Raw genomic sequence first — 23,885 nt, 5'->3', positions numbered from 1 at the left:
GGCTTGCTCTGTGCTTTTTATCTGTTTGGCAGATGTTATCATGTTTTTTTATTGTTGTTGTTTTTTTACAGGCTGTTTCCCTTTGTAGAAATATTCTAAATATTCTGAATGTAGGTTCATTTGAAAATAATTGCTGCTAATTGGCTCATTTAAAAACAAGGGTACATCAGGTTAGATGATAAATATGGATTTTTTAATTTATTTGTTTTCTAAGGTGGCGCAGGACTTTACTGGAGAGTGGCTGGTTCTGCAGTCTGACACTGACAGACGGGTGATGTGCTGCATACTGAGATAGGCATCAGTCAAACACACAATCACTCTCAGCCAAACCCCAGAAAATCAATATCACCACCTTTTTGGAAATGATAAGAATAATCCACAGATGGATCGACAGGAGCTTCAGGGGACCATTTAGCCACCTGTGTGTGTGTGTGTGTGTGTGTGTGTGTGTGTGTGTGTGTGTGTTGGACAGTCGAGCCAGCTCATCGGGTCCGGCAGGTGACCTTGCCTGGAGCTCCCCTGACCTCTGCTCGCCTCCTTCCTGCTGAGTCATGGTTCTCGTCCAGACAATGGCCCGTGGACTGTTTTGGTAGCCAGATGGCCGCTGCTGCTCTGGGGCTTCATTTATAAAAAATGTACTTTCATTTGACCTTTCAGATTCAGTTTTCAGACTCCAGGCCCATTTTGTGATTAAATGAAGTTGCTGACTTGAAGCACAAGATTTTCGGAAACTGAGCAATGGCCAAGAAACTGGCACTTTTCTCTCGATTGCTGCTGGTCCACATTTTCGGGGAAACCAGTGCGGTCCGTGGTTCTTTGATGGACTGATCTTGGATCTTTTTTCGATGAATTAAGCCCTTTAATTTACACAAGAACAACCCGGATGAAGACAATACATTTATCAGTTAGAACAGTGACACAAGGTTTTGATTCCGACCAAACACTAACTCATGAGATCCTCCTCTCTGGGGCCAGAAGACGCTTTCGAGGAAACGGAGACAAAAACCTTCTCTAGAACAATACAGTGATGAATTGTGATGTCACAGTGAAGTTGACCCTTGACCTTTTGGATGTGAAATGTCATCCTTTCATTTTATCCTTATAAGACACTTGAGTTAAATTGTGTCTTAATTAGCGAATGAATTTGTGAGTTGTGGCCAAAAACGTGCTTTGTGAGGTCACAGTGACCTTGAAGTTTGACCTTTGACCCCCAATATCTAGTCAGTTCGTCCGCGAGTCGTAGTGAATGTTTGTGCCAAATTTGAAGAAGTTCCATCAGGGTGTTGCTGAGATATCGTGTCCACGTTAATGAGACGGACGTCCTCAGACGGACAACCTGAAGACAATACGTCTCCAGCTCTGGCATTAAAGAAATCGATGGGAGACAACAAACAAAAACACTTCTATGGACCTGTAATCTATAACCACGGCCACGCCAATGTCGCTGTGACAAAAGGAACATCGCTCACGCTGCAGTTGTAAACCTCAAATCCATCAGCAGAAGTTCCACAAAGCCCACAGCTTAATGAATGATACCATCAGGGTAATTAATGAAAGAGCAGTTGTTTTTTGCCCCGATGAATCCGTCTGATCCCGAGACTGTGACAGAAGAGGCCGTTAGCGCCGGCTTTGAATCTGTAGCTTCAGAGTAATGACTCAGTCTGGGTGCTGACAGGCGCTTTGATTTCCACCTGTCTCATTTTCCAACGAACCAATCAAAGCTTCACCTGCGGAGCGCTCGTGAACTGCGTCTTGTTTTCCGCGCGTCACGTCAGAGAGAGTGAGCGTCTCAATCGAACGGTGTAAACTCACAGAGGGAAAACATGTGACGGGCCGTCAGCGTCACCTGACAGCGAGCGGAGCACCTAATCTCCTTTCTCATCATAATCCAAATAAATGACATTATTACCTCCAGACCACCACCGCGACAGTCATTACAGTATTACCCAGAGAAAGGAAGGCAGCATCATGTGACAGCAGCTGAACGATGATATATCGAAGGCTCTCGGCCCTGCGTGATTTAATATAAACATCTCTACATAAATAACATAAAGGCAGGTTGGGTTTGCGTGTACATATTCTCAGTGAATCTGAATCATACAACCTCCACTGAGCAGCAGGGCACAAAAAAAGATATTTAATTCAATTATAAAGATGGCAGCAGCTGCGGCGATGAGGACACAGGCGCTCTGCTTTCTGTTTGACCTGGTCACTGTAACACGGTCCGACTCAGATCTGTTTGTGTAAAGATGGAGATGAAAGAAAAGATGACCCGACAGACCGTCGTCTGCTGCGGCTCTAATTTCTGCAACTAATCAGCCCGCAGAGGAGCCAATCTGCTTCCTGTTTACAGCGGCTCGCACATGCCCAGTGCTGTTCTCAGGTGTGTTAGTCTGGACAGAGATTATGTGAAGTTTAAAACGCCGTTTCAAAATGAGAACTGGCGATTGATCCAATAACCTTCTGATTGGTGGACGACCCGCTCCACCTGAGCCACAGCAGGTTTATAGCCAATATCTGGAACAAACACACACACACACACACACACACACTCCAACACACATGACTGTAGTAACTCTCAACAATATGGCTCATAATAGAAGACTCACATCCCTCCAGATTCTATAGAATAAATTCCTCAAACATGGAGCTGATGATACATGAAGGGCTGTTTGACGCTGGACCGGAGGAGCCGCGGGTTGAACCACCGACCTCCCGAGCCGCAGCCGCCCTCGTGTAAAGAACAATTATATAAAGTCATCATATAAGATGCCTTACACACCATCTGCTGTGGAAGTATTGTAAGGTACGTGTGTGTCTGTTCTTCACGTCGGACACTTGCATGTCGCCGCTGTCTTTGTGAACCCAGCTTTCTTTTGTACGTGTCGGTACATTCACGCAGCATTTCGTGGACGTCAGTGCTCACATGCGTGGTCCCTGTATATAACTATAAATATAATACTAACAGTGACACTGAGTACCAGTACTGAGCCAATCACACACACTCCTCCTGCATGGATCCACTTATATTTTATTCATGACGATAACTGTGTGTGTGTTTGTGTAAATGTGTAATGGAAAAATATCTCAGAAAATATCATCTGTCAACATCCCAGCCACATCTGGTCTGTGGAGTTTAAACTACAACTATTCAGAGGATGAGTTTGACATTAAGTATGACACTCAAGGCAGTAAAAATTTTACTGTTTCCACGGAGACTGTTGATTTGCCGCCATTAGCACCTGTGACACCTGTTCTCTCATCCTCCCGTTGTTTTGGCAGGAATTTCGCCACGGTGAACATTGGCTGCTAAGGTCTGAAGTTTAAGACTAAAGCTACAGAGAATACCTTAAATATTTTAAGGAAAGCTTGAGGAGACTTAAGGGTGTTTTTATTTTAGGAAAACCTCTGAATACAGTCAGTGTGAAGAAACGCAGTCGAAACTAAAACTAAATTTAGTCAGTTTTGGTCTTTTCATGGGATTTGTAAAGAATATCTCCAGACTTCTCTCTTTAGTTACGATTTATCGCTGATCCAATTTTTTTTATCGCCCTGCTAACACTTGAATAATCAACTCAGCTGCAGAAATAACGGGTATCCTCTGTGATTTTATTCAAAAAACACATTCACTTCACTGGAGGCAAAAAAGTCAAGTCCAGAACTCAGCGCAGCAACTGAAGCTCCTTCAAATTAAAATCACAACAGGTTCGAGGGGAATATCATGGACATACAACCCTGTGTGTCTGCAGGTTCTCCCTTCCAGCTGCTGACTGTGAAACTCTCCAGCTCTCCTCTGGAAATGAACCAGATCCACAGATCTCTCTCCTCTCGACCCAAACCGGGGGTCAGGATACAGAAACCGCCAATCTGTCGGACTCCGAACATCATCACTGTAGCAGCATTTTGCAGAAGTTTTGAAATCCGCACACAGACTTAGTGAAAGAACTGGCGTCCTGTGAGCCTGCCAGTACAACTTATAGAATACGAATTGCACAGATACCGTTAAGTTTAATTGGAAAATAATGAGTGCTCTACCTGGGCTCGAGGCCAGCTGTCTGGCTGCGATAGCGTGGCTACGCCTGCCAGATACATATCAAAATTAATTTTGCTGGAGAGAAATGCTTATCATTTAAATTACCCTGCCTGTCAAAGTCGTGATTTGTCACATCAAAAGATGTGCAGAGAGAAAAAAAACTCTGCAGATCCACAGTTTGGTCGGGGGTCTCCAGTGGGAAGGGACTCCTGCTGATGGACAGCCATGAATGTGTGACCCAGTTAATGGGAGTCCTGGTCCCTGTCCTGCTTCTGTCTCTCTCTGTCTCTCTCTCTCTCTCGCTCTCTCTCAGGACGCAGCATCATTACGTTTTCCTGACAAGCGAAGTCCTGTGGCAAAACTTCTTAAGGGGTGGAAACCAGGGTGCATGATGGGACATGCAGTGTTTCGTATCGATCATCAAATCGCTCTGAGAGTAATCCCGCCGATATCGTTCGCTGTCGTTATCATCTCCAGTATCGTCTCCGCCGTCCACTCGAGTTACAGCGACTTTAGAACAGTATGAATAGTTATCGTTGTTGGTGTGGACCGACCTTTAGGATTCTTCACTTAGATCAGTGTGTGAAACGTTGCCAAACCTGTTCCTCCAGTGCATTTTGGTTGGTTTTATTTATTTATTTATTTAAATGTTTGGTTTGTTAAACACAAAATCAGGCTGCGTCTCGACTCATTGCGTCTAGGTTGTCCCATTTCGAAGGCTCCTTCAAAAGCGTCCTTCATTTCCTGGGGAACAAAGGCTCCAACTGGTGGATCCTTAAGATTCATCGCGCAGATTCTGGGCCAAACCGTATTATTTCGGTTCTGGCCTTCGCGGTCTACAGCGGCGGCGGCGGCGGCGAAGGCGTGACTGCATCCTACGAACTGGGACACGGCCACACGAGATACAAACTGCAGAATCCCTGTTTTCCTCCTGTTGGAAGAAAAATGACCACAGAGCTGAAACAAAGTGGTCAACGTTTTCTCGGATGAACCTTTTCATTTCTGTGCAGCTTGGACGTTAAATCAAGCAACACTTTTCTAAACTAATAACACGCGCGGCTTCTGTCCAGCGGCTTGTTTCACAAACGACGGCGGCGCCGACGCGTCCTGCCTCCTCTCAGCTCTGGAGCTCATTTGTTCCTGCGAGTGCACACAATATTGTTCCCAAATTCACCCTCCTCTGAGTGACAATCCGTTGAATACATTCCAATACGAGTGATTTTCACAATATGTCCCGGCCCTCCTGGGAAATTTCACTTTCAGCACCCCACCCCCTCACCCCCACCCCTCACCCCCACCCAGCTCGCTCTGAGTAAAATGGGTTTCCGGCGATTGCAGGAGAGAAAATTGCCTGGTCTGCGCTGAGAGACATTTGCTGTAAATGCAGTTATCGACTTGATAGGACCCCTGTGATTATTGTGAAGTGGAATTACCCTGTTTTGTCACAGAATGCACCTTCTGCCGCTCGGGCCCGACAACGCCTTCCATTAGGCTCCGCGTCGGACCGATGCAGCGATCAGAGACAAACGCTCCGGTTCCATTTTCACCACCTGCGAGAGACAGAGCTCGCTCACTAATATCAAATTAATGGATAATTCCCCTCGCACTGACTCTGAATACATTTGCATGCATCTTGAACGCACTCAGCCAGTGGATTTGCAGAAGTTGAGGCTACCTTTTGATCCTCTCCACAGGCCCTTATAAGTGCTTGAAATGATCAAATAAAAACTATGTCTTAAATGAGAGCTCATTCATTTTAAGAGACAGAAATTACTTCTAATTTGATTTTGAGATTATCCATCTGACACTTCTGTGTATTTATCCATAATCACTGAAGTCCCAGGCTGAATATTTTCTCTTAACTCGTGCACTGTGTTCAACATATGTTCCCATTTGTCTCACTGTCTTCTCTGCAGGGTTTTTAGTCACTAGTCTGCTAAATGTGGATTTAGTTAGGCTCCATTCCATTCAACAGCCTGCCGTTGTGCGTTCCCATGGCACATGAACGCACCGCAGCACAAGAGTCAGAAAGCAGCCTGCAGCAGACAATTTTCAACCAATTAAAAGAAAAACACACACAAATGTCAGAACGGCTCTTTTCACACCATGTAACTGTAAGAGGTGATGTGTCCTCCATTCTGTTGATGCTTTGCAGCATCGGTCTTCCCAAATTACTCCTTTTTTTAAATTTCTATTTTTTTTTAACATGCACATAGTATCAGTGTAAAGGATACGGGATGTGCCAGTGGTGTCTGAGAAAGAGACACTAATGAGCCTGTGCAGTGGCCCACACAGTGTCATTAGGTGAAAACATGCAACACATTCATTATAAAAGTTCCATTAGATCAGACGTGCACTGACTTGTTTCTTTAGTTTTGTTTTTTGGGGTTTTTTTTTTTTTTTTTAATGAAATATATGAACTTCAGTTTAATTTTTCTGCAGCTTCTTTCAAGAGCTGCGGTGGAAATCGACGCCATTTTTGATTCATGTTTTGCTTCTGTTCACATCAGTTTCTTCCTTCTACTGAAGCTAGCATGCTAACCAGCTAAAAATATTGGTTTTTAAATCATTTAATCAAATTAAAATACAACATGACTGTGTCTCTATGTTGTAAATCCACTGTTGCCATTCAGTCGGAGTGTGTGTTTTTCTGCTGCTTCTCAGTTGTTGTTCTCGTCCTCTCTGCTGTGTGTGACTCCGACCTTTGAGACACCACTGAGTGTTTTTAAGGCATTTCCTTCAAAAATCAAACAACATTTTGTTTGTTCTAAATAAACAGAGCAACACTGCCGTTCCTCACAAGCAGGATTTCTCCTCTCCGCTAATGCTTTGAAATAATTAAATCAATAATCCGCTGTCTGTGATATGATCTCAGACATAGTTTATGTGGAAGATCAACGCTGGATATGTTCTGATGTACTGTCGCTTCCTATTGTTCTGACAAATAATTAGCAAACAGCAAACAGACATAAAGCCTGAACACTACAGCTGGGTACAAACTGCTCACTGTTTTCCATTAAAATAATCAGAGGAGCAGAGAAGGCGATTTCCTGATCAAACATTTGATTTTATTTCGGACTGAAATTACAGACATAATCTTTGTTTCAGAGACTTAAAAACCAATTAATGAGCGCAGTGCATTCCTGTGCACACTCTCCATTTACCATAAAAAACCAATTTAGATAAAGAAAATCCAAATAAAAAATAAATAAATGTAAAAAAGTTTGATAAATATGGTGTCTTCCCACACAATGAGCCCAGACTAATGGGTTTATCCAGATAATTTAAAGCAGTGGTTCTCAAAGTGAGGGGTTCTTGAGGGGGTTCTTGGGGGTCCCCAACCCAAAAAACAAAACAAAAAAAAGATAGTTTTACATCTCCTCTCTCAGGCTTCTCTCTGGAGCTCTAGTAACAACAGGTCAGTGAGCCAATCAGAAGAGAGGCTCTGAGCCTCTCTTCTGATTGGCTGACTGTTTTCTTAGTGATCCAATAAAAATATAGCAGGTGAAAACACTCCAAAACAAAAGAGAAACCAAATCCTGCAAGGTTTGGATGGTGGGTCCAGGTGGGCGGGGCTTGGTGACTGCTTTGTTGTGACATCACAAAGTTCCAGAAGTCCTGACGGCTGGTTTTAAGGCTCAGTTTCTGAATACAGGCTGTGTGCATTTCTCTGTGGACTGAGGCTTTGATACTTTCACAGTATTAATATAGAAGCTAGACCTGATCTATAATCACACTACACATGGACACAGACCTTTACACTGGAGGAGACCTTTAAACTACTTTGTGTGGAGGTAAAAATAAAAAGGTGACACACTTGTAATATCGCCATCATTCAACCTCACTCTCTTATATCTAAAATAAATTACATTTATTAAACACATTATTATTTACTATACTCAGGCTTTGCATTAGATGATGATTATCAGGCCTTGAAATCAACTGTTTTCCATTAGAGACGTAATTAAGTTAAAATAGTTGTTTGCCGATGTAATCACCGCCCACGTGTTGTTTTCCTGACGCTGCTGTGAGCTGAATTGTTTTCAACAGTTTGTCTGTTGAGCGTCTGACACACCTGTTAGACAGAAATACTCTTAAAATATATTTTTACCCTCATCCACAAATTAAAACCGCATGGCTCTCGTCGTTGCCATGGCAACGCTGCTGCAGAATGCCCTGGTGAAAGTTCAGGTGAAACAGTGAAAAGAATTAACAACTAATAAAGTCACATGGTGAAGTCAACACACACTGAAATTACTAACACAGTATTTCATTATGCATGGTTTGTCTTAATGCTTCTATTATAATGGAGAACATATGCCTGCATTACACATTCATTGTCAATTAATGTCAGTTTATAATTCATGGAGTGGAGCTGAGGCGGGGAAGCAAGAGCTTGAACTTCACACGAATGAAAAAAAAAAGACATGTTACATGAAGCCAGAGGCTGCGCAGACTTCAGGTTTTTAATTGTTTGCAGAAAGAGCAAAACTACAGAAAAACAACGACTGTAAAAACAATTCTTCTTCTGATGTTAAATGTTTGCATGGCTGTCACGTCTGAGGATGAACCAATGTGTCCACACACATTCCCTCAAGGTGGTCTGGAGACGAACAACCCGAAAACAATATGGCTCCGGCTGTCGCCGGCACAGAAGCTTAATAAGTCTTCATTTACCCAGAATTCATTGTACCACAATCTGGCTTAAGACAGTCAAGAACTAAAGTGCTTTGTGCAGCAGATGGATTCAGACGTCTCTCTGAAGTCTGAGTATTTGTTCTGTCTGAGCCTCAGTCGAAGTCTCTCCGTGAAACCGGCCCCGGGTCTTGCAGGTGGATAATTGGTGGGTGGGGCCGTTCACTCACCTGGACCCGGAGCTTCCAGAGAGACTCTGTCCATGTGCTTTTATACAAACAACACCTGTGTGTCCAGCTGCTTAAGGAAATGATTGTTGTTGAGGAGGAGCCGTGCTCGGTGCCACTTAACACATTAAGAGACTGACTAAAGCGTTTCTGGCTTCAGTATTAATAGCACAGGCCCATCATTTAAAAAGGATTTTTATTAGGAACTATTGGATTTTGTTACTCAAGAAAATCAAGTTTAAATGTACTAATGCATGTGTTAACTGTTGCCTGGCAACAAGTGCTGAATAAGCGGTGAAGAGCACTTTAAAAGTTTGTACTTGTTTTGCAGGAAATCTATTTTTGAAGAAGCACAGACTTCAGTACACGCTGTTGTTTCATCCAATTATGTTTTCAATTATGTCAGACACATGTTGTAACTCTATATTTCCTACTTAACAAATCACTGACTGTGTTATTTGGTGATCATCCATGTTCTTTTACACGTTGATGAGAAAAACGTTGATTTGTTTTTATAAGTAGCGAGCTTCCTGTCGATGACCTCAGCTAATCTACGTTTGTTGCTGTTGTAATTACATCTGGACGGGAAACATGACTGCATGTCGGTCGCAGGGAGGCGGTCAGGCTGCACGGTGGGTGTTCAAAGTGAATCTGGATTTCTGTTGCATTTTATGCCTCCGACAGCAAGGACGAGCTGATCCGATTTTGCTGGCTAAAGGTCAAAGGTTAAGGTGACCTCACAAAACACTTTTCAGCCATTACTCAAGATTTCACACAGAAATTATGACAAAATTTCTCAGAAATGTTTAATATTTTACATGACTCTGGATAAACAGGGATGTGACCTGAAACCAGTTTGAGTGGCGGAGGGATACGACCACGAGGAGGTGATTGTAGTTTTTAGTTGCAGTACCACGAGTGGCCACTGGGACAAATGGGCAGCAAGGCTCGGAGGTGGCACCGTATCCTGCTCTCTGAACACATCCATCCAACCCATGGTGGACATACAGTAAGAGGTGATCTGAGCTTGTCTGCAGTGTGGCCATGGATGTATCGACAACTATCACTGAGCTGATTTGACAGTGAGGAAAACTTAAAGGCAAGTTCTGAATTTAAAATCGTTTTTTCTATGATTTCCAAGTGGATTTATGGACGTTTACTGACCATGGACGTCAGAGATAACGATATCCTCGGGAAGTCTTAGTTATGTTGAATTAAAAGATCTTCTGTTGCCTTTGTTTGTACCCCTACACTTACATACTCTGTGCAACAAAGAAACAGACAAATCCTGGTTTTAATTGGTCTAATTTGGACGATAAGCAGATTAGCATCGTGCATACTTTGGAGTCTCATTAGTTAAGTCTTATCAGTTAAAATTCCTAATTATAAGAGACGTGCACATCTGTTTGACTAAATATTTAATTTTCGCTGTAAATTAATCAGTTTTCTTCTTTTTTTTTTGCAGCGTGCAGATCCACATTAAAGTTGCTTGATTTAATGCGTTTTCATTTTGGGTTTCAAGGTGCTAAAACTATAACAAGAGGCAGTCAGCTTAAACTAAAGCTGCTGTGTCTGGTCAACGCCATTGAAATGCATAAAACATGATGTTACATACACCTCATGTGAACCCTGCTGAGATGATGTACGGCGCTACGTCCCTCATCTTTCAGCGGAGACAGGAGCTGTGGTGCAGAGGGACGTCTGAGGGGAGGAGGAGGAGCAGGAGGAGGAGCAGGAGGAACAGGAGAGATGGAGCAATGTGAAGCTGCTGAAGGAAAGAAAGAGAAGAGTTAAAGAAGAAGAAAGACTGAGACACAAAACTACTCACACTATTGATTTGGTCTGTAGCTTGGTTAGCTTTGGATGAACGTTAACAGAAACACTCTGATTAGCCTTATCCCAGAAAATCATGCAGCCACAGTCGACATTAAGCAACAGATTCCCTCATTTAGCATCGTCAGCATAAGAACAGTTGCCTAACGAACTACAGTAATAACAATATTCCTGTCTGTCTGAAGTTCAATAACTCAGTGAGAAAATGAGACGGGATCTCCTGTTGTCACAATTATACTTTCAAGATGGGATAACTTTCAAATAATATCTACATTTGATCATATTTGTATGTTTATGATGCTGTTTTTACGTCTCCTCCCAGCTATTGGCTGAACATGACCCAGATATTTATGCTCAGAGATGAAATATATATTGACTCTGGGTAAGAGAGCAAACAGGCAGAGTTCTCCTCTCGACAAGGACGTTTGTTTAAATAATTAAGAAGTCATGATGTTGGGATGTATATGGAGCTGTGTTTGGGTTCTGGAGGCACAAGTATGTGTGTGTGTGTGTGTGTGTGTGTGTGTTGTATAACTCAAGTGTTTGACTGGATGCACGGTGTTTGTCTTCAGCTCCCAAACTAAATGACTAAACAAAGCAGATGTGACAGATGAAATGATCGGCGTGTCCTTGCCAAAAGCCATTTGAACTCCTCGGGATGACGCTTCCTCCCACACCTGCCTCTGTTGTTATCATTTACCACGGAGCACTTTGTGAAAGTCTCCATGCAAATTATGTGTTGTTGACATTAGATCCTGCCTCCGCTGAAACGTCTTCTGACAGCGGCGCGTAAACAGAAACTGAGGAGAGCAGCTGATGGTTAAAAGATCATACAGGGGGTAGAGGGAGGGGGGGGTGTTTTTCTTGAGTTTCTTTTCTCATGGAAATGTTCAGTTCTCACTGTTGGTGCGTTCAAAGACTCACACGGTGACATCTCCTCCTGAAGAAGTGACTGCATGTCTGAGGTTGTTGAGCCTTCAGGGACACACCATGGGACTGCAGTGCAGACAACCACAGCAAGAGTCTGATCGCATGAGAGTTTCATCCAGATACTAACTGTCTTCCTCCCTTTTCACTCACACCCTGACCGGTTAACAACCGCCCCCCTCTAGTCGTAACAGTTGTCCAGGAGTTGCTTGATATTATCTGCGCAGCAAATAAACTTTTGCTACTAGAGAAATGTTTATTTACAAGTCCTTGAACGCACCGGCAATCTTCATTTTTACAAGCAGTAAATTTAACAACGATAAAACAAATTACCGCCCTGTGGTCGTATCCCTCCGCCACTCGGACTAGTTTCACGTTACATCCCCTGTTTGTCCAGAGTCTCAGAAAATATGAAACATTCGAGTGAAATTTTGTCATAATTGCTGTCAAGTCCTGAGTGATGGCTAAAAGGTGTTTAGTGAGATCACAGTGACCTTGACCTTTGACCTTTAACCACCAAAATCTCAGCTCCTCGTCGAGTCCAAGTGGATATTTGTTCTAAATTTGAAGACGTTCTGTCTCGGCGTTACTGAGATATGGAGTTCACGAGAAGGGGATGGACAGATGTGCGGGGCAGACGTCTCCTCCGGCTGTCAATAAAACTACAGTGAGTAAATGCGTGGAGCAATGAAACATCTGGAGCTACGCTCATGTCAGGTGAACTGGCCTGAAATGCACCAAAACCAAAGGAAAGCTTAGCAAAACGTTCGGTACCTGTGTGTGAAATCACTGAGTAGAGGCCACAGATGTGCCAAGTGCAGTTCTTTTGTACGATCCAAACACTGACACAGTCGGAGCATCTGCACTCATCTCACAAAGTCTCACACCTTCCCACTTTGCACAATGACATTTCATTCCAGCTACTTTGATATTTTCAATATTACCTCTTTTACAAAAGCATTTCCTCTTACAGAGTTAGTAATAGTTTGGAAGAGACTGCCAGATTTTATTTATTTTTTTGTTCAAGTAACTGCAGTAGTTCATTACAAAAATACACTAAAATATTCCTTTTTCTGAGCGTTCACATTGCAAGACATTTACAGCTTTCCGTAAATCAAATATTACAAGCACACGTGGGGAAAAAGGCTCGACCTCAAGTGAACAACAAGACGACACACGGGGTGAAGTAATCACACAGGAGGGCAGGAAGTGCAGGGACCTGGAATGAGACAGGAGATGAGTATCAAAATAAAACAGGAAACAGGAACTGAGACATGAGGGAAGAAGACAAAAGGGACTCAACTGACATGATGTGACAATAATATGTGATAAGAAAGACTTCTCATTATTTTATATAGCAAGACAATGAACAGTGTTGACAGCTGCTGACAACTCCTTCTTTGCTGGATGAAAATCATTTGTTAGTCTGACTCTAGACAGAAGTTCCTACCAGGATTAGATTTACTTTTTCTAAATATAAAGATGAATTATTATCACCTGTTTCATTAGGATAACGTCACGCCCCGGAGGAGGAAAGGAATTAAGTCAAAAGAAACACAAATGAGGTCGCAAAGTTTTGGCTGTGAAAATAAAGTTATGATGAAGTTTTCCTTAAAGGGTGCGATCAGCGTTGACTGGCTGTTGTGGGTTTGACAGGAAGTGGATGCAGATCAATGAACGTGTATCAACCATCTTCACCGGTGGGAAAACTCCAGAGAAGTGGATTATCGCCCCCCCCCCCCCCCCACAGTGTAAAGCTTGTCACCGACATGAATCCAAGCCGAACACAGTTTCCATTCTCCAGTATAAGGACAAAACTAACTACAAAACTCTGCAGCCACTTTTCAAGCCTACGGGGGATGTGTGCGTTCGTACTCAAAAAAAAAAAAAAAAAAGATTTTGGGACAAAACTGTGTCGCACCTCAAAGATAAAAACATGAAATGTGCAGGAAGGGACCGACAGACTGCCAGCTCCCCGTCTCCTCGGGTGGGGATTAGAGAGCCGTGGCCGCCAGTGAAACAACAACAAAGGAAGAATCTTGTTAGCTTATCTACTTTGGTGTGAAATTTGTCTTTGAGAACATCAGAAGATGCTATGTACAACAGATAACAGCCAGAGCATATCAGCACATTAACTCTGTAAATTAGCCTTTGATGGATTTTACACATCTGAAGAAGAACTACGAGGCCTCCAACTTTCTGAAGAACATTTTCAATAGAAACTGGAATATGTCAAATTAAAATTCAATATCCTGGTGGAGTTGGACACAAACTTAAATTGAAGAGAAGACCGAATGTGACTTAAACTGCAAGACTGATCGAATAGAATATAAAGAAAACAAAATAACAAAAAACATTTAATAACACAGTGCTCAAAGTTTAGGTCTTTAAAAGTAACTGTAATAAACATTATTATTATTTGGCCTCAGTTTGTTATATTTGATTTTTGTTTAAAGGTCCCATATAGTCTAAAGGTCTCTGTCCGTGTGTTGTCTGACACCGTGTTTTGTCCTGTTTCGGAGGCTCTGTGTTTGACCTTGGTTGCTATGGTGACTGTCAATGGGGAATGGGCAGCTGGACACTTACCAGCAAATGCTAGAAATAGTGTTCATCAGTGTTGTTTTGTGTTCATCCTTGAGTCCCAGAGGACGTTTTATGATGTCACTGCAACCCTGACCTTTGACCTTTGGCCATGTCATCCCATGACAATGGGACGTACGTATGAATGTACGAGGGGACGGATGGACTCAAAACCGTATGGCATAAAAATACCCCCCTTACAAAAGCTCCTGGTTTGTTCTGGATTCAGGCCCTCAGTGTTTGGTACTGACGCCTGGGAGGACTTGTCCTACTGGGACGAGACTGGACGGCGTGCAGAGCGACACGTTATCTGCTGGAGGACACGGGTAAGACAGCGACACATACTCGTGGTGAAAACAGATCTTCTTACGACAAAGTCTGAAGGTTTTTTTCGAGAGCGGGAGTTGCTGATAGTCAGGGAGTTTGCACTGGTGAGCCTCGCTCTTCCTCTCCAGACTGTAACTGACCCAAATACATCCAGCCAGGTCCCCCGTGACCCGAGCCTGCCGCTGCGACACCCGCCACCACGGGCCGTGAGTTTCCATTAGTGTGAGAACAGTGGGGCAGTTTATAGCAGCAAAAGCCCTGTGGAGAAGCAGGTTAGCGGTAATTATTCAGCTATGAGCAAAACAAGCCTGTCGCACATCCTCCCGGCTCCCCAGGACTGAGCCAATCACGAGCCAGGAGGAGCGTTTGGATATTAGTCACAGTGGCAGCAAGTGTCTCGTCAGAGAGACAGAGAGAGAGGCTTCAGTTTCACTTACAGCGGATGGTGCTTGAGTGTAAAAGAAAAAAAAAAGAAAAGTCAAATTTCAAACAATCCTTGTCTCCAGGGTTTTTCTTCTTAAGTCTCTTTGTGTCGTCTCAGGTTCATTAACTCTCTGCTTTAACAGGTGAAGTTAAAACCTGCATTCACTTCCTCCACAGTCTTTTATCAGGCCCGTCTCTGGACATGTTGGTGCTCTAGACGAGACGTCTGCTGACCCTGTTTGGTGCCCGTCCAGCCGCTGGCGCCCTAGACGACCACCGAAGGGGCTCGTGCCTGAAACCAGCCCTGTCTTTTATAATATGTAAAAACCAGTTATTTAGTCATTTCCCCTTTACTGCTTTGTTCTTCTGACAGTGAATTCTGGTCTAAATATTTCCAGATAAATGTCAGTGAAGTGATTTTGATCATTTTAGTTTTCTGCTGTTATTCTAAGACTATTTTCCTATTTCATTTGATGCTGTCGGATATTCATAAATAAAGATTAGTTATCACAATCCACAGACTTATTGAATAATAGAGGCTCTTGCTGCTTTTTAAAATGGAATGTAAAAACGAGAACAATGTCAGACATAGATAATTCTTTCAAGCTGTGAGGATGAATGCGTCGTGCAGCCGAGACAAATTAACTATGAATACATCAACATTTCCGCACAGCTTGCTTATTAAATGTAAATATAAAACAAGTTCAAGGATTCGAATTCTGTAGAAGTAGGTACAACATACATACATACTACATACAACTTTTATTCTTCAAAGGTACTTGCTAACAGTTCAGCGGGTTGAGACATATCTCTCTTACTTGTAATTGTACATATTTCAATATATTTCATATATTCATGCCTGGAAGTATCTTGCTATACCATTTCAGACACCCCTAAAGTGGACCGTACCATTTTTTTTACCTTGACGTTAGCTGAACGTCTCACATCTCTGCTCCTGTGCGTCAGGTAGACACCGCTGGTAGTAGCATTAGCTAACTACTAGCTTATTTAATACATTTTACTTTCTTACCTTTACAGTTTCTGAATTAGATTGTGTTAAGTACCTATGAATGAACGCTAATGTTAGCTACTTTCTAACTTTAGCCTCAAGTTACTATTTAGCTAACTAAGCTTAGCTAGCTGATAGCACGCCCTTTCATTTCGAGTGTTAGCTTGTCATTTCATTACCAATATAAAAAGTCATATATCTAATGTTACAAACACTGGAGCTCAGTCATGAGCAGTGAGACAAATGGAGAATTATTTGTTGTAGAGAAACGTTTTCTCATCAGTATAGAGTTTATTATTTCATGTTAATAGTCTTTTACACTTTTGATATTAGCTTCTATAATAGTTTTCACTCAGGAATTCAGGATTTTTACTCGGCTGGGTAAATGAATAATATTAAAATCGTTGGTGCTGAAAGTTAAGTAAGAACATTTAATCTAACTACTGTACTTAAGTACAATTTTGAGGTACCTGTACTTTACTTGAGTATTTCTATTTTATAGTAGCCATATACTAGGTTCGGACCAAGTCTTGTTTTCATCTACTCTTCACTCTGTGACCATCATGTCTCGTGTAGTGAAAAGCTCTGGATCTCCAGGACCTGGTCGCTCTGTTTTCAGTCCCACTTAGTCAAGCAGCTCTTCCTTGGGAAACTCTGACTGGTGGTGGCAGGTCCGCAGACTCTCCTAAGTGTGCTGCTGCTGCTGCTGCTGCTGCTGCTGCTGGATCATATTTGGAAACGTAAAGTTCCTGACAGATGCCGACATTCCTGTCTGAAACCGTCGGTGGAAAGCACCTTCTGGGAAATAAACCTCTGAAATCTCTCTGACGCACCGATGGGACAGTGGGTAGAAACTGCTGTGTTGCCAAACTTCATTCAAATCCACAGAAGTTTATTTTATCTTCTCATGAAAAGTTTCCAAAGATGTTTCAGGCTCATTTTTGGGGGAAATATTTCCATTCTGTGGAATAATGCAGTCAAAAAACATGGAGTCTCTGTGTATGCATCATACAGCCTCAATGAGGATCTGAAATAGGCTGATAAAATATATATATATATATGTGATACTGTCGAATCAAGACTATATATTTTTAGTTTTTCTGGAGAACACAGCGGTCATTTTGTATTATTTCTTTGTTATGTATGTGTTTATGTTCGGCTGCACTCAGTTTGTTGCTGTCTACACACTCTGTCCTTAAAAGGCCGTCGTGGGAATTGCAGTCTGTAAGAATGCTCTTCACGTACACTTGTAATATTTTTGTGTTTTCATGTTGTGTTTTATTTTCCCTGCAGCCTCAGCAGTTCTCACATAATGCTGCTTTGACGGCCTGATGACGTGTGACAGATGAGACACCGCAGCGGGTCTGTGGCTGCCGTGACAACAACACTCCTACCGACAGAGTGCCAATTACACAGAGACAATCGGAGGTCGACTGTTTGTTGAGGGGTGAAAACGAAACCTCATTAACTACAGCTGTCAAATAAATGTAGTGGAGTAGAAGGTACAGTATTTCCCTCTGAAATGGAAGTATTAAGTAACTAAATTAAATAAATAAAAATCAAACAAATGCCCCTGTTGGCCTCGGTGCATTGATTCTGATGTGTGAGTGAAGTAAAATGATCAAATCTGGCAACTTCCTGCATCTGTCAAACACACAGAGACTGATCAATCGCTAATAACGATCTTCCTTTTCAATAAGTCATTCACACACAGTAGAAACTGATTATTGGATAATAAAAATAAAAATGAACAGTTTTAATGGAAAAAAAAAACCAACAAAAAATAGGCATTAGATGTGAGAGCAGTCAGCCTCTTGTTTCTATTTGCAGGTATGATTTTTGTGTTCACACTTCAATCCCACACGCACCACAATCACCACTGATTACATCGACTCTCAGTGTCACCTGCTGCTGTTTGTTTGCATATTCCAGGCACATTTTTATTCATAATCAAATTAGCACATTCTCTCTCTCTCTCTCTCTCTCTCTCTCTCTCGTTTGTGTTTCCCCTGAAGCTGTAACAGGACAGCACAAGCTTCTGAACAGGAAGAGAATTTTATTTTATTAAAAGTGTTTTGAATATATTCAAATGAGCGTCTGTTTTCTGAAACTGGTGGGAGAGATGTGTTTTTATTGAAACCCTCACAGAGTCAGAGCTCGGAGTGTCTCTGTAGTGACCTCAGGAACAAAAACTAAATGGACGTTTCCTCACAGGCCTGAATCAATCAAACGAGTCGGATCAGCAGGTGAGTGACTCTCGTGTGGTGCTGCAGCACAGCAGCTCACCTCATTCAGTTGGATCCACTCATTAATGTGTGTGTGTGTGACTAACAACTGGGCAAACTGGTTCAGACTGAAAGTTGTTATTTGCTTTTCAGTGTGCCGGCTTTTGGCAGTGTCACATAATTAATGCAAATCAGACCCTGTTACGGCAGATTAACAAATAAAGGTGCGAGGGAATACACAGAGTCCACAGCAAATCATTTGAGTAATAAAAATAATTAAACATAAAAATGTACATACACTGCTGCCGGACATCTTGTTTCCTGTCCCTCCTTCAAGTTCTGCGACTTGTTGTCCCACGTTTATTGAATGAGACACTCATGTAGAGATTCAGAGTATTTGATCGTAATATGACATTTCCGTCTTCGCCGCACAAGTCCTTTGCTGTCTTAGAATTTACGTTGAGATTTATTATGACGTCCTTCTGGAAGGACAATCAGTCACATTTCATTTTAGGTCCCTCCGAGGCTTTGGAGGTGGCCCGGCCTGAATAAACCTCTCTGTCATCTCCCTCTTTTAAAGTGGCTTCACACACCATACGGAGTTTGTGATGGTTTTGTGCCCCAGGCGTTCGCTGAAGGTGAGGCGCAGGCGCCAAGTACCTGAGGGGGGAAATACATATTTAAATGGAGGACAGCGGCGTTCCCATTTCACCACATATTTGAATGTTTTTGTAGCTTAATTTTTGAAGAGCAAAAATATGAAACCTGTCCGGTGAGTCGGGAGTGGATGGGTGAGTGTGGCAGGTACTTTTATCCCCGTTGTCCTGGTAACGATAATGAACACACAGTCAAGGTTGTGGAACCGACAAAGTTCTGTTCTGATTTTGGAAAAGATCGCGGTTCGGGTTAAAACACTTCCTTAGGATTAGAGCAGCTCCGTCGTCACGGTAACACGTCATGTTTAAAAGACACAATGTCGACAGGTTTAACAAGTGAAATGTAAAAACGGCGGCCTCCTGAGTGACGGCCCCGCCTTCAGTCGACTTCCTACAACTCCCCGTCATAATTACTCCGGCCACTAGAGGTCGCCCGACAATAAAACAGAACCATGAGTCGACAGTCTCGTTGACGAACACTGAGGACTTTTACAGTTTAGCGGTTAATTCATAATTCTGTCCCCCTGGAAAGCTTCAGCTTTTTCTCTGATATTCCAGGTCTTGATAAAAGAGGAGGGAAACTGCGAGCACAACAGATCAGTTAACACTAGAGCCGTTCAAGAGCTTCTTACCGAGCTCTCGGAAGCAAAAGGAGCTCCTCAAATCTTCTCTGCTATTAAATCAAAAGCTCTTTGAAGCTGACAACCACCAGAGAGCCGTATCTGTAGTGAAGTCATTTTTCCCAGTGGTGAATGCAAATTATAAATTATAACCATGAGATTAAGCTGCGGGACTGTACAGCAGTTTAAGTGTCAGCACCCAGACCTGCAGCTTTTTCATCTGCGGAAACAGAGTGATTTGACAAAGCTGTATTAGCTCCGTCCTTTAAGATGACTGCGGGAAGAGATAAGCTCCAGTAAAGCAAGAGAGAGATAATTAGAGAGTGCGGCGTGTGATATAAACACAGATGGAACATGGGACTTTTCTGTGGTTTTCGAGTCTCTGCTACTTTAAAGGTGTGTTGCTGAAGTCGTCCACGCAAATTAGGTTTTGTGGGAGCAATTCGCAACATGAGTCAGAATTTGTGGCTTTGTTTCCAAGGTTAAAACAACGCATGAAGTGATGGATTTCAAACTGGGTATGTCGAAATTAGCTGAACTGATGTCACAGAGCTAAAGAGAGAGAGAAAAAAAACTGCTACTCACACACTCAACATTCGCTTAAAACCGTCTTCAGTGAGCCCACAGCGGGACGCGTATTGATTCTGACACACAAACACACGTACAACCGCCTTAAGTGTCGATAGGAGGGGTTAGCACATAGATAGAGGGGAGTGTGTGAGATGTATGAAAGGCGGAGGGAGAGAGAGAGAGAGAGAGAGAGGGGGAAAGGCAGACGTGCTGGAAACCTATGGAGCACCCGGAGAATTGAGCAGAGAGAAGACAGGTTTAGACAAGGTTTTCTGTGACAGACACTTGGGGGAATAACCCATCTGCTAAATATTTCACAGGCTGAAGTTGCCTCAACTTTACTTAAAGAAACTTTCCAGTGCAGTTGGTGGTTAAATCTGTTTTTTTTTTTTTTTTTACTGTACTGTGAAGACTCTCTAAATGGTGTTGAGGTAATTAAAAACAACCTTAATCCCCTTTCAGACAGGATTAGTTTTATATTAAAGAAAGAAATACTCTTTTATGTTTGACACACCAACACTGAGACTGTCATTTATCATATGATGTAATCTCTTTAAAGCATTAACAAGCGACGTGTATCTGGATAAAGAAAAACAAAAACGCATGCAACTCCGCCTCCTTCTGTTATCCTAACCCCGCCTCTTCCTGTTATCCTAACCCCACCTCTTCCTGTTATATTAACTCCGCCTCTTCCTGTTATATTAACCCCGCCTCTTCCTGTTATCATAACCCCGCCTCTTCCTGTTATCTAAACCCCACCTCTTCCTGTTATCCTAACCCTGCCTCTTCCTATTATCCTAACCCTGCCTCTTCCTGTTATCCTAACCCCGCCTCCTTCTGTTAGTTTAATCTTCAAGTAAGTTTTTCTATTGCAAAACGTAATTTCAAGCTGAATGACAGCTGTTGGTGGCTTTGCTTCCCTTGACCTGTAGGTGCCAAGTCTGCTAGCCCCGCCTATCTAATTTGCATATTGACCTTCCACGAAACAGAATGCAATTATTTTTACTGATGAGACTGTGTTTTATTATCTTGTTATCTTATATGTTTTAAATTTTGCTTGTGTGTTATTTTTTATTAAAATTTTGTAATTTTTTATTGTTTGATATTTAAATTGTAAATTTTTCTTCTCAATGTCTCTTAAAAATGACATTTGGACCTGAATAAATAAAGGTTAATAAATAATAAAATGAGAGTCAGGAGTCTGCAGTCAGAGGCTGCGTCCGTCTTTATTTACAGTGTATGTTAAACACATCGGCCCGTGGATTGCATGTGATTAGTCAGACATGTTAAAGGTAAACATGTCAAAATAACAGCTTGATCATCAGTGGTTTGGATCTGATCTTTGATCTTTTTTCACCCTGAGCTGATTCTGCTCGTGTGAAGATCTGTGGTTCAAGATAATCAGGTGATAATGTTGGGCGTGTGTTTACGCCGCAGTCACACCTACAGCACGAATAACCTTTTTCTCTGCTTCCTGCCACAGCTGGTTCTCGCTGCGCCACGAGCCGTCTCCAGACAGCAACCCTGAATAATTCCCTTTTCACCTCTATTTGGCCTTGACAGGCGCTGACTGGGACCCTGCAGCTCAACACTGTTGAGTCCCTGCCCCCGTACTACATAACATGTCAGTCTCCCCGCTGGTCTCACCGCTACTTGTCAAGCCCTCTCTGTTCACCTAACACCAGCCAGCTACACTTGTTCTAAGCTGTTGGCCAGTAGCAGGCCTGCTGCAGATTAAACATTGAGTTCTGGATGTGGGAACTCATTACAGGTGTATTATCACCGTGTGGGTCATGGACGTGCTGAAGAGGCCGTTTCTCCTGCCACAAACAGCTTCTGCGTATTTGAAAGTATTATAATAGTATGTTTTTCCTCTCACTTCCCTTCACATTCACCCTTGAAGTGTTGCTCGGCCTTCGGGTGGCCGAGGGAAGGAACAAGTGCCAAGGAGAAAATTGTTAAGCCTCAGGCAATATCTCCAGCTCCAAGTGCCTGCTCTGACTTCACTCTGCACATCACAGACCTTGAAAATGGCACAAGCGGTCACTTACCTACAGTGGACTCCAAGGCCGAGAGCACAAACACTAAAAGAAAAGCATCGGAATGGCTGCAAACACAAAGACAAATGTGCAGCAGGAGAAGAAACATGGAGGTTTGGTTTCTTCTTCTTCTTCGTCTTCGTCTTGAAAGACAACTAAAAGACAAAAACTATTAATATACTGAATCATTTTATAGCTTTTTCGTCCACGTTATGATGGTCCGGTGCACGTATGTTTCTCTGTACCAACAGTTTGAACGGAGGAGATGGACGAGTGTGTGTATGGCTATAATTGTGCATCTGAATTACAAACATCTGAGAGTTTTTAAGAAAAACGTGAGAAAAACAACCTGAAAATGCAAAATAAATTCATTCACAGGGATTTGTCATTAATGTTCCTGCTGGTTGGTATAAAAGAATAAATGGTTCAAATAATGGATCAAATACATCTATGTACTGAGCAATAATATGTAAAGGTCCCATATTATATAGAGGAAGATGTCCATGTGTAGTGTGATTATAGATCAGCTCTAGCTTCTATATTAATACTGTGAAAGTATCAAAGCCTCAGTCCACAGAGAAATGCACACAGCCTGTTTCTGCCTTCGGAGGAGCTGTGACGTGACCTACAACATGTGGAGTTGTCTTGATAGAGATAATGGATTTCTATTCATTGTGCTGTCAACACAGGGTTGCTTGGCTGCCGTTGATTTGGTACATTTTAAAAGGATAAATCTTTGGGAACTATTGAGACAGATGGCTTATAGAAATAACCGTGTCTAGCAAGAAAAATGGCTGATTAACCTCAGTCCTCACCATAAAGCACAGTTACATATGCAAAAAAGAGTTAAAGGTCCCATATAATCTAGAGGTAGATGTCCATGTCTTCTTTGATTACAAAGCATGTCTAGCTTCTATATTAATACTGTGAAAGTATCAAAGCCTCAGTCCACAGAGAAATGCACACAGCCTGTATTCAGAAACTGAGCCTTAAAACCAGCCGTCAGGACTTCTGGAACTTTGTGATGTCACAACAAAGCAGTCACCAAGCCCCGCCCACCTGGACCCACCATCCAGCCATGCAGGATTTGAAACTTTGACTCTTAGGTATCTAAAAACCAGCCCAGAAACCAAACACAGGTAGAACTGCATCACCTTTCTGTGAAAATAGAGACAGCATGGAGGAAATAAAGGTTTAAAATGTTTAAAATGTATGGTATAGTTTGTTTTAGTTTACATCATGATATGAAAAACGTGCTGTTGTGTATTTTCTTACAGTGGGTGGCTGCTGTTACACAGAGAGCGGGCTGCAGTATCTCAGAGTGTTGAGACTCGCCCTCCACAGTCTGATGCCACCAGGGAGCTCGTAGAGAACACACTTCCTGGCGACGTGTCCTACCCTAGAGCGAGTGATGTCCCCCATCCAACCACAAGACATGCACACCTGCAGAGAGCGGGCGGGAAACGTACCGTACCGTGGACAGATGTGCTAAGGACAGGGTATCATTCACGTGCCGCTGCCTGCGGTTTGAACGCTACAAGCTGCTGACAAGGTGTAAAAGGCAGGAAACTGGAAAATAATGGGACACCGAGGGAGAAAGAAAGAAAGAAGGAATGGGGTGAAATATACAGATACAGAAACAGAACTGTGGGAGGGAAGATCAGAGATGGAGCGGTGAGAGAGAGAGAGAGAGAGAGAGAGAGAGGAGGAGCAGAAATACAACAAACACGGGAGGCAGGGCCGACAGATGAAAAGAGAGACAGGCAGAGGAGTCATGGGAG

This window comes from Seriola dumerili, unplaced genomic scaffold, assembly GCF_002260705.1.
Source record: "Seriola dumerili isolate Sdu_G_001 unplaced genomic scaffold, Sdu_1.0 BDQW01000086.1, whole genome shotgun sequence".
Taxonomy (NCBI): Eukaryota; Metazoa; Chordata; class Actinopteri; order Carangiformes; family Carangidae; genus Seriola; species Seriola dumerili.
The sequence above is the reverse complement of the archived record's forward strand: the minus strand, read 5'-3'. Positions refer to the sequence as shown.